Here is a 12,419-nt window from a genome sequence, read left to right on the forward strand (position 1 = left end):
ATATCAAGCTGGCAGTAGTGGCGCTCGCTGTATTGCAGTAGCTTGAGCAGCGAAGATTTTTGTGAGGTAAGTGATTTGTGAAAGGTATAGTTTAATGTTAGTCAGGGCCATTCTTTTGTAGGGAATTTTGAAAGTCAGATTGCGTTGCGCTAACAAAATATTGTGTGTCAGTTTAAGGACAGTCGTGTATAATTGTTCAAAGGGGACGTTTCAATACGACTACAGAACCAGCATGGCTCAGTATTTCTGCAAGGGACTTCTAACGACTTGTGAGACCTGAGTTGCTCCTGGCGTATACAACTTTCAAATAACTTCCGGGAATTCAGCCAGGTAACACTTTCAGCGACCGCTGATATTTCGGCGGGAGAACACCCCCCCATTTTCAAGGCAAACTGCAACGGACAGGCGACGTACATACAAATTTAAAACCTCGATTCTCCGACTGATGCAGGAACGATAACACACACACACTAGACACTAGTGCCACCAAAGATGACCAAAATTAGAATATCGATAGTGAGACTATGAACTCGCAGGGTAGGTAGCATTGACTCTGTCGCTCTGTTTTTTGACAAGGGAGAGAGCCGGATTCCAAACAGAGTTTAAACAAAAACCTCCATGCCTGATAACGAGGTTGCTCGCTAATTTAATCTCAACTGCCTCCTTAATAGCTGGACACGCATGCCAATATCTCGGTGTTATTATATAACACGGGGTGACCAGTATCTGCTATTGCCAAACATTGCTTGGATACTGGTCACCCCATGTTATGTAATAACACCGAGATATTGGCATGAACGTCGAGCTATTGGGACAGTGTCATTAGGGAGGCAGTTGAGCGAGCAACCTCGTTAACCGGGATTGAGGTTTATGTTTAAACTGTGTTTGGAATCCGGCTCTCTACCTTGTCAAAAAACAGAGGGACAGAGTCAATGCTGCCTACCCTGCGAGTTCATAGTCTCACTATAGATAACTCTGACTTTGGTCATCCTTGGTGGCACTAGTGTCTAGTGTGTGTGTTATCTTTCCACCATCAGTCCGAGAACCGAGGCTTTAAATTTGCATGTACGTCGCCTGTCCGTTGCAGTTTGCCTTGAAAATGGCTGGTTGTTCACCCGCCGAAATATCGGTGGTCGCTGAAAGTGTTACCTGGCTGAATACCCGGAAGTTATTTGAAAGTTCTAACGACTTGCCGAGTCCATGGCACGTCGAGTTACTGCACTCCGCCGAGCGAAAGGAAATCCGACATTAGGAGGTACTCCACATACATTAGTCATCCCAGTGGGAATTTACTGCTTTCATTCTGATGTCCTCCACTTCCACGCCAGCCAAAAGTCGGTTACACGCTGGCGCACTGGTACATAAGCAAACACTACAGCATTTGGTGTCCAACTCATGTTCGTCGTGCACGGGATCTGCAGCAGGAACGAGAGCGGGGCCGGGCACAGCTTCCCGCCACCATGCGATGCCTCGCCGCAGGCCATTCGCCGCTCCCTTGTCCGGTGTTCGCTCTGCCCGCTGCGCCCGCACTGCGACGTCTGCCAGCGACGCGCGGCTCATTTATTAATGCCGCCGGTGGCGCCATATTTTATTCCGTATGATCCTAATGCGCCAACTAATTTATATGGAGCCACTCGCAGCGAGCACATTACGCAGCTGGAGCGTGTCGCCCAAATACAAGAGCGCATGCGCCAAAATCTGCGCACCCCCGAGCGCAACAGCACAAAACAGCGACTGAGTTTCTAATTCAGAGCAGCAGATAGCCGTGATAAGGCTCTAGCAGCACGCGTCGACAATACATAGGATATCGATATCCCTACACTAGGTAGTACTGGTAAAAAAAAAAAAAGTTGCTATACTGAGGTGCCTGAACCCAATACCTGCCAATTTGTGCTTCGATCCCATATGCCTGCCGGCCGGCGTGGCCGAGCGGTTCTAGGCGCTACAGTTGTAGAATTTTAGAAAATATTTTTTGCTCGCGTAGCATGTCGTTTTTGGAAACCCAGAATCTACTCTGTAGGAATCAACATGGATTCCGGAAACAGCGATCGTGTGAGACCCAACTCGCTTTATTCGTTCATGAGGCCCAGAAAATATTACATACAGGCTCCCAGGTAGATGCTATTTTCCTTGACGTCCGGAAGGCGTTCGATACAGTTCCGCACTGTCGCCTGATAAAGTAAGAGCCTACGGAATATCGGACCAGCTGTGTGGATGGATTGAAGAGTTTTTAGCAAACAGAACACAGAATTTCCAGAATGAGATTTTCACTCTGCAGCGGAGTGTGCGCTGATATGAAACTTCCTGGCAGATTAAAACTGTGTGCCTGACCGAGACTCGAATTCGGGACCTTTGCCTTTCGCGGGCAAGTGCTCTACCAACTGAGCTTCCGAAGCACGACTCACGCCCGGTACTCACAGCTTTACTTCTGCCAGTACCTCGTCTCCTACCTTCCAAACTTTACAGAAGCTCTCCTGCGAATCTTGCAGAACTAGCACTCCTGAAAGAAAGGATATTGCGGAGACATGGCTTAGCCACAGCCTGGGGGATGTTTCCAGAATGAGATTTTCACTCTGCAGCGGAGTGTGCGCTGATATGAAACTTCCTGGCAGATTAAAACTGAGTGCCCGACCGAGACTCGAACTCGGGACCTTTGCCTTTCGCGGGCAAGTGCTCTACCAACTGAGCTACCGAAGCACGACTAACGCCCGGTACTCACAGCTTTACTTCTGCCAGTACCTCGTCTCCTACCTTCCAAACTTTACAGAAGTTCTCCTGCGAACCTTGCAGAACTAGCACTCCTGAAAGTAAGGATACTGCGGAGACATGGCTTAGCCACAGCCTGGGGGATGTTTCCAGAATGAGATTTCCACTCTGCAGTGGAGTGTGCGCTGATATGAAACTTCCTGGCAGATTAAAACTGTGTGCCCGACCGAGACTCGAACTCGGGACTGGCAGAAGTAAAGCTGTGAGTACCGGGCGTGAGTCGTGCTTCGGTAGCTCAGTTGGTAGAGCACTTGCCCGCGAGAGGCAAAGGTCCCGAGTTCAGGTCTCGGTCGGGCACACAGTTTTAATCTGCCAGGAAGTTTCAGAACACAGCATGTTGTTATCAATGGAGGGACGTCTACAGACGTTAAAGTAACCTCTGGCGTGCCACAGGGGAGTTTTATGGGACCATTGCTTTTCACAATACATATAAATGGCCTAGTAGATAGTGTCGGAAGTTCCATGCGGCTTTTCGTGGATGATGCTGTAGTATACAGAGAAGTTGCAGCATTAGAAATTTGTAGCGAAATGCAGGAAGATCTGCAGCGGATAGGCACTTGGTGCAGGGAGTGGCAACTGACCCTTAACATAGATAAATGTAATGTAATGCGAGTACATAGAAAGAAGGATCCTTTATTGTATGATTATACACTCCTGGAAATGGAAAAAAGAACACATTGACACCGGTGTGTCAGACCAACCATACTTGCTCCGGACACTGCGAGAGGGCTGTACAAGCAATAATCACACGCACGGCACAGCGGACACACCAGGAACCGGGGTGTTGGCCGTCGAATGGCGCTAGCTGCACAGCATTTGTGCACCGCCACCGTCAGTGTCAGCCAGTTTGCCGTGGCATACGGAGCTCCATCGCACTCTTTAACATTGGTAGCATGCCGCGACAGCGTGGACGTGAACCGTATGTGGAGTTGACGGACTTTGAGCGAGGGCGTATAGTGGGCATGCGGGAGGCCGGGTGGACGTACCGCCGAATTGCTCAACACGTGGGGCGTGAGGTCTCCACAGTACATCGATGTTGTCGCCAGTGGTCGGCGGAAGGTGCACGTGCCCGTCGACCTGGGACCGGACCGCAGCGACGCACGGATGCACGCCAAGACCGTAGGATCCTACCCAGTGCCGTAGGGGACCGCACCGCCACTTCCCAGCAAATTTGGGACACTGTTACTCCTGGGGTATCGGCGAGGACCATTCGCAACCGTCTCCATGAAGCTGGGCTACGGTCCCGCACACCGTTAGGCCGTCTTCCGCTCACGCCCCAACATCGTGCAGCCCACCTCCAGTGGTGTCGCGACAGGCGTGAATGGAGGGACGAATGGAGACGTGTCGTCTTCAGCGATGAGAGCCGCTTCTGCCTTGGTGCCAATGATGGTCGTATGCGTGTTTGGCGCCGTGCAGGTGAGCGCCACAATCAGGACTGCATACGACCGAGGCACACAGGGCCAACACCCGGCATCATGGTGTGGGGAGCGATCTCCTACACTGGCCGTACACCACTGGTGATCGTCGAGGGACACTGAATAGTGCACGGTACATACAAACCGTCATCGAACCCAACGTTCTACCATTCCTAGACCGGCAAGGGAACTTGCTGTTCCAACAGGACAATGCACGTCCGCATGTATCCCGTGCCACCCAACGTGCTCTAGAAGGTGTAAGTCAACTACCCTGGCGAGCAAGATCTCCGGATCTGTCCCCCATTGAGCATGTTTGGGACTGGATGAAGCGTCGTCTCACGCGGTCTGCACGTCCAGCACGAACGCTGGTCCAACTGAGGCGCCAGGTGGAAATGGCATGGCAAGCCGTTCCACAGGACTACATCCAGCATCTCTACGATCGTCTCCATGGGAGAATAGCAGCCTGCATTGCTGCGAAAGGTGGATATACACTGTACTAGTGCCGACATTGTGCATGCTCTGTTGCCTGTGTCTATGTGCCTGTGGTTCTGTCAGTGTGATCATGTGATGTATCTGACCCCAGGAATGTGTCAATAAAGTTTCCCCTTCCTGGGACGATGAATTCACGGTGTTCTTATTTCAATTTCCAGGAGTGTATGATAGCGGAACGAACACTGGTAGGAGTTACTTCTGTAAAATATCTGGGAGTATGCGTACGGAACGATTTGAAGTGGAATGATCATATAAAATTAATTGTTGGTAAGGCGGGTACCAGATTGAGATTCATTGGGAGAGTCCTTAGAAAATGTAGTCCATCAACAAAGGAGGTGGCTTACAAAACAATCGTTCGACCTATACTTGAGTGTTGCTCATCGGTGTGGGATCCGTACCAGGTCGGGTTGACGAAGGAGATAGAGAAGATCCAAAGAAGAGCGGCGCGTTTCGTCACAGGGTTATTTCGTAACCGTGAAAGCGTTACGGAGATGTTTAGCGAACTCAAGTGGCAGACTCTGCAAGAGAGGCGCTCTGCATCGCGGTGTAGCTTGCTCGCCAGGTTTCGAGAGGGTGCGTTTCTGGATGAGGTATCGAATATATTGCTTCCCCCTACTTATACAACCCGAGGAGATCACGAATGTAAAATTAGAGAGATTCGAGCACGCACGGAGGCTTTCAGACAGTCGTTCTTCCCCCGAACCATACGCGACTGGAACAGGAAAGGGAGGTAATAACAGTGGCACGTAAAGTGCCCTCCGCCACACACCGTTGGGTGGCTTGTGGAGTATAAATGTAGATGTAGATGTCTGGAACCGCTCGACCGCTACGGTCGCAGGTTCGGATCCTGCCTCGGGCATGGATGTGTGTGATGTCCTTAGGTTAGTAGTTCTAAGTTCTAGGGGACTGATGACCTCAGATGTTCAGTCCCATAGTGCTCAGAACCATTTGAACCATTTTTGAAGTGCGGAACTTTATCGAACGCCTTCCGGAAGTCAAGGAAAGTGGCATTTACCTGGGAGCCTATATCTAATATTTTTTGGGTCTCATGAACAAATAAAGCGAGTTGGGTCTCACACGATCGCTGTTTCCGGAATCCATGTTGATTCCTACAGAGCAGATTCTGGGTTTCCAGAAATGACATGATATGCGAGCAAAAAACATGTTCTAAAATTCTACAACAGATCGATGTCAGAGATATAGTCCTATAGTTTTGCGTATCTGCTCGACGACCCTTCTTGCAAACTGGAACTAACTGCGCTCTTTTCCAATCATTTGGAACCTTCCGTTCCTCTAGAGACTTGCGGTACACGGCTGTTAGAAGGGGGGCAAGTTCTTTCGCGTACTCTGTGTAGAATCGATTTGGTATCCCGTCAGGTCCAGTGGACCTTCGTCTATATTGAGTAATTTCAGTTGGTTTTGTATTCCATGGACATTTTTTCGTTCGTGCGAGGATTTAGAGAAGGAACTGCATTGTGGTCTTCCTCTGTGAAACAGCTTTGGAAAAAGGTGTTTAGTATTGCAGCTTTACGCGTGTCATCCTCTGTTTCAATGCCATTATCATCGCAGAGTGTCTGGATATGCTGTTTCGATCCACTTACTGATTTAACGTAAGACCAGAACTTCCTAGGATTTTCTGTCAAGTCGGTACATAGAATTTTACTTTCGAATTCACTGAACGCTTCACGCATAGCCCTCCTTACGCTAACTTTGACATCGTTTAGCTTCAGTGTGTCTGAGAGCTTTTGGCTGCGTTTAAATTTGCAGTAAAGCTCTCTTTGCTCTCGCAGTAGTTTCCTAGTTTGTTGTTGAACCACGGTGGGTTTTTCCCGTCCCTCACAGTTTTACTCGGCACGTACCTGTCTAAAACGCATTTTACGATTGCCTTGAACTTTTTCCATAAACACTCAACATTGTCAGTGTCGGAACAGAAATTTTCGTTTTGATCTGTTAGATAGTCTGAAATCTGCCTCCTATTACTCTTGCTAAACAGATCCTCCTTTTTTTTATATTCCTGTTTACTTCCGTATTCAACGCCCTTATGATCACTGATTCCCTGTTCTGCGCTTACAGACTCGAAAAGTTCGGGTCTGTTATCAGTAGGTCCAAGATGTTATCTCCACGAGTCGGTTCTCTGTTTAATTGCTCGAGGTAATTTTAAGATAGTGCACTCAGTATAATGTCACTCGATGCTCTGTCCCTACCACCCGTCCTAAACACCTGAATGTCCCAGTCTATATCTGGTAAATTGAAATCTCCACCTAAGACTATAACATGCTGAGGAAATTTATGTGAGATGTACTCCAGATTTTCTCTCAGTTGTTCTGCCACTAATGCTGCTGAGTCGGGAGGTCGGTAAAAGGAGCCAATTATTAACCTAGCTCGGTTGTTGAATATAACCTCCACCAATAATAATTCACAGGAACTATGCACTTCTACTTCACTACAGGATAAACTACTACTACTACTAACAGCGACAAACACACCACCACCGGTTGCATGCAATCTATCCTTTCAAAACACCGTATGTGCCTTTGTAAAAATTTCGGCAGAATTTATCTCTGGCTTCAGCCAGCTTTCCGTACCTATAACGATTACAGCTTCAGTGCTTTGTATCAGCGCTTGAAGTTCCGGTACTTTACCAACGCAACTTCGACAGTATACAATTACAATAACGATTGCTGCTTGGTCCCCGCATGTCCTGACTTTGCCCCGCACCCTTTGAGGCTGTTGTCCTTTCTGTACTTGCCCGAGGCCATCTAACCTAAAAAACCGCCCAGTCCACGCCACATAACCCCTGCTACCCGTGTAGCCGCCTTCTGTGTGTAGTGGACTCCTGACCTATCCAGTGGCACCCGAAACCCCACCACCCTATGGCGCAAGTCGAGGAATCTGCAGCCCTCACGGTCGCAGAACCGCCTCAGCCTCTGATTCAGACCCTCCACTCAGCTCTGTACCAAAGGTCCGCAGTCAGTCCTGTCGACGATGCTGCAGATGGTGAGCTCTGCTTTCATCCCTCTAGCGAGACCGGCAGTTCACCAAATCAGATAGCCGCAGGAAGCCAGAGAGGATTTCCTCCGATCCATAGCCACACACATCATTGGTGCCGACATGAGCGACCAGCTGCAGATGGGTGCACCCTGTACCCTTCATGGCATCCGGAAAGACCCTTTCCACATCTGGAATGACTTCCCTCGGTATGCACACGGGGTGCACATTGGTTTTCTTTCTCTCCCTTGCAGCCGTATCCCTAAGGGGCCCCATTACGCGCCTTAAGTTGGAGCTCCCAACTACCAGTTGGATTTTTCTGAGAAAATAAATCAATAGCTGAGAGCTTGTTAAGCGTGTAAGGGAATGTTTGGAATTACTAAGATGGGAAAAACAATAAATTAATGAGGTCACAGACTGGAATGGACGTAAATTTGACCGCAGTAAAAAAAAAAAAAAAAAAAAAAAAAAAGAACTATCCAGACTCGTGGTCAACTAACAGAGGGATGGATGATGTGTGGAACAAGAGAAGTTCTTTACTTGACTGTGAGCGATCAAAAATCACTAAGACTATGAAGTTGTTCCTTCCGAAGAAGTTGATTAAATTTCCTGTTCGTGTGTATCTTGATGTCTCAAACAAAAGGATTTGTTTCAGAGGCGGTAAAAAAGTGGGAGTTATTTTTGTTCTGATTTTAAACTGAAGTTGTTGTAAATGCTTTATCGCCTTGAGTGAAAGTTAAATTTAGGCCAAAGCGGCCACTGTTAGTTAACAGTGTGCTTGGTGACGAATAACGATGTAAATAGTTAGTCATACAAAGGAACTATTGTGTAAAAAGATAATCGGACTTGGGACTGAGATACAGGTACGATTTTCAAAAAAGAAAATAAGTAAAGATAGAGTACCTTTGTCGATCGATCGCTGCGTCACCAAAAAAGTCGCTTCCAATCTAATTCAACCGGACAGGAATTACTTACTATAGATAATCAAAGCAGCAGTATTAGAAGGTTGTATATCCTATAAAATAAAGTGTAACATTAGATCGTCCGATTATTGTTGGCAAAACATTACAAAAAAAATGGTTGAAATGGCTCTGAGCACTATGGGACTCAACTGCTGAGGTCATTAGTCCCCTAGAACTTAGAACTAGTTAAACCTAACTAACCTAAGGACATCACAAACATCCATGCCCGAGGCAGGATTCGAACCTGCGACCGTAGCGGTCTTGCGGTTCCAGACTGCAGCGCCTTTAACCGCACAGCCACTTCGGCCGGCAAAAACATTACAAAAATGCACTTACATCTGTACCGTGCCTCTGTCAGAAAGGTGTAAAATCGTTTTTCTCTGCAGGTGACATGGTTAAACATTCGTAACACAAAGATTGATACAACGTCAGAAGTTTCTAGATGTTAATTTTCCAAAAGACTTTGCCTTTTTACAGCACAATTTTAAGCCATATTTCTTTACTGTCCACTGTCAAAATAAAATCAGAAATTCTATTTAGCAGTCTATAAACAGGAATATCATGTGACATTAGTATTACGATGGGCGTTATATGAGTAGTGCAACACTTTTTTTGTGAAAGCAGTTTGGCTTTATTCAGGATTCCAATACATCATGTTATTCCTGACTCTTTTACCTACAAGACCCTACTTTTGAACATAATGTACTGGGAGTGCCTGTATGCACGCGTGGTACCACTCTGCTGGTCGATGTCGCAGCGAATGTCGTGCTGCATCAATAACCTCATCTTCCACCTACTGCTTCCTGCGAAGTGAATCCTTCATTGGACGAAAGAGATGGATGTTGGAAGATACGAGACACGCGTTATAGGGCGGATGAGGAGCTACAGTCCACTGAAGCTTTTTGAGCGCCTCTCGGGACCGCAGACTTGTATGAGGCCTTGCGGGAGAAATTAGTTTGCATCATATCGGCTGAGAGTGTCTGCACGCTCCAGCATCACATTAGTCGTAGCTCAGAAGGGCTATTCGGTACGCAGGTATCGGGCACGTTTGAGTGACCTTGTTACGATGATTGGAAGGTGACTATAATTTCGGGCATTACAAGCACCCATCCGCACACTTTGCCGTGATCTACAAACACAATTAGGTATCAATCCGATAGGTCGTACATCGTATATATGAATATATAAAGGAGACTGACATTGTGTGCCGGACCGAGACTCGAACACGGGACCTTTGCCTTTCGCGGGCAAGTGCTCTACCAACTGAGCTACCCAAGCACAACTCACGCCCCGTCCTCACAGCTTTACTTCTGCCAGTACCTCGTCTCCTACCTTCCAAACTTTACAGAAGCTCTCCTGCGAACTTTGCAGAACTAGCACTCCTGAAAGAAAGGGTATTGCGGAGACATGGCTTAGCCACAGCCTGGGGGATGTTTGTAGAATGAAATTTTCGCTCTACAGCGGAGTGTGCGCTGATATGAAACTTCCTGGCAGATTAAAACTGTGTGCTGGACCGAGACTCGAACTCGGGACCTTTGCCTTTCACGGGCAAGTGCTCTACCAACTGAGCTACCCAAGCACGACTCACGCCCCGTCCTCACAGTTTCAATTCCGCCAGTACCTCGTCTCCTACCTTCGAAACTTCACAGAACCTCTCCTGCGAACCTTGCAGAACTAGCACTCCTGAAAGAAAAAGCACTTGCCATCGAAAGGCAAAGGTTCAAATGGTTCTGAGCACTATGGGACTTAACTTCTGTGGTCATCAGTCCCCTAGAACTTAGAACTACTTAAACCTAACTAATCTAAGGACAGCACACAACACCCAGTCATCGCGACTCAGAGAAAATCCCTGACCCCGTCGGGAATCGAACCCGGGAACCCGGGCGTGGGAAGCGAAAACGCTACCGCACGACCACGAGATGCGGACAGAGGAGAAGACAGTATTAGAGTATATTAGCGAGAGGACCGCCTTTTGCCGTCCTAGTGTCTGAAAGAGTTTATTTGTGGCTGGAGTTCTTCCATCGTCACAGACAAGTACGAGAACCATCGCTCCGACGCACCGGACGCAGTACATACGGTGATATCGCAAATTGCTTCGACTTATTGAGGCTAAAAAAGCTAAACAGCTGTGATCACGTTAGTTTATTTCCACTGAGGTTCCACACCACCGTAGATCATCTTTGAAAGTAGTGTCTTCTAGTGTTTGGTATGTAGATGATGTCAGTCATTTCGCGTTACTGATAACAGACCGCGCAGTCATAATAATGGTCAGAGTTGGGCAATTGATTAGTAATTTACTTACGAAATGTAAACTTTGTAATCTAAAGTTTTTTTCAATCTACAATAAATACATAAGCAGGAACAACGTTTATTATTTAGTAGGATCTGTTGCCTTCGTTATTCATTTATGTTTAGATTGTTATTTATAGGATTAAGAGGTCCTAAGATCTGCTTCAGGGAGTAGTCAGACAGGGCCAAATCTTCATTTTAGCGTTTATTATTTTTCGTTGCGCAAATTCATTTTACACCCGCCTGGAGTAGCATCTTGGATGATGACAGACGACTCGCCCAACGACTCACCATGCTTTTGTTCACATCCAGGTCTCCGTAAGACATTTTGCAAGCGCCTATGAATATCTGTGCTGTTCTGGTTTTTCGCCAAAAGAAACTCAATGAGAGATCTCTGCTTGGAACGAGCCTCCGTCGCAAATTTTGAAGCCTACGTGTAGCCCCGCCATCTATCGGAACGTCATGAAACTATAGGGCCTGAAGCGGGACTATTTCACAATGTCCCACAACGAGTTCCGCTGTTTTTAAAAATAGGAATTGGCTGAGAAAAGGAATGTGCTGCATTACTTACTAGACGCCACTCATATTATTATGTCTCTATCAGACACATAAGTGGTTTTATCAGAAGGCGTATTATAGCGACGACCTAATGGTGTCAGTGAACACGGAATATTAACGTGTACACTGGAGATGGCAAAGCACGATGAGCTGTGGTAAAATTTGCTCTTTCGAAGATAGCGCCGCGGCAAGTAGTGTAAAAAGCAGTCGCCCTCCCTTTCTGGCGGTGGCGCCGCTGTGGCAATCGCAGCTTTTGTGTCTCCCTCTCGTGGGAAAGGGGAAAGCTTGCCGGTTCACGTGCCTTTAAGGGGCGCTATGAGCTCGCCAAGTGGTCAGTTGATCAGCCGGGTCAGTGTGGGGCAGTCAGTGTCTGTCTGTCGTCCGGAGTGCTAGTATGTGTTAGGCCGCCAGTCTGCTCGAGTTTGTTCAGGTAATGGTCATTGGCGGTTGGATCGATCGATTGGTCGGTCGCGCACAAGGTGACTTGTCTGCCTTGAGCGTCGGCGCATGTGAGGTCGCCACGTCAGTCCAGTGGGCCGCACCGTATAGCGAGGGGTAGTGGCTATCCGGCCCACACGAGAGCAACAGGAGTGAACCCCCGAAATCGGTGTGGCCGGTGCGAACTGCGACGCCGTGAGACGGGAGATCAGAGCGCCTTCATGCGTCTCTTGAAGCGGCTGGCAGCTGACGGTTCGGGAGAGCGTTTTGAGGGGTCCTGCGCCAGGTATTCGCCAGACATCGCAGTGTATTAGAAGTTAAGTGACTGGTGATATGTTGTGTTATTTACTCTTGTTAAATTCTACTTGTTTTCCTGGTCAGTCTCTCGTCCCCAGCTTGCTCGTCTGTCTCTCGTCCGCATTTGTTAGGCAGTTAGTGTCTGTCTGTCTGTCGGTCTGCTCGCGTAGCATGTCGTTTTTGGAAACCCAGAATCTACTCTGTAGGAATCAAC

The 12,419-nt window shown here is 47.8% G+C and overlaps 1 non-coding gene across 1 annotated transcript; it reads right to left on the reverse strand.

The window, feature by feature from the left end:
• Positions 1 to 10,128: 10,128 nt before the first annotated feature.
• Positions 10,129 to 10,203, reverse strand: Trnas-uga. The gene has a single exon. It is a non-coding gene; the product is annotated as a tRNA-Ser (tRNA).
• Between the last annotated feature and the right edge of the window lie 2,216 nt (positions 10,204 to 12,419).

The sequence above is a fragment of the Schistocerca piceifrons genome, chromosome 4 (assembly GCF_021461385.2).
Source record: "Schistocerca piceifrons isolate TAMUIC-IGC-003096 chromosome 4, iqSchPice1.1, whole genome shotgun sequence".
Classification (NCBI taxonomy): Eukaryota; Metazoa; Arthropoda; class Insecta; order Orthoptera; family Acrididae; genus Schistocerca; species Schistocerca piceifrons.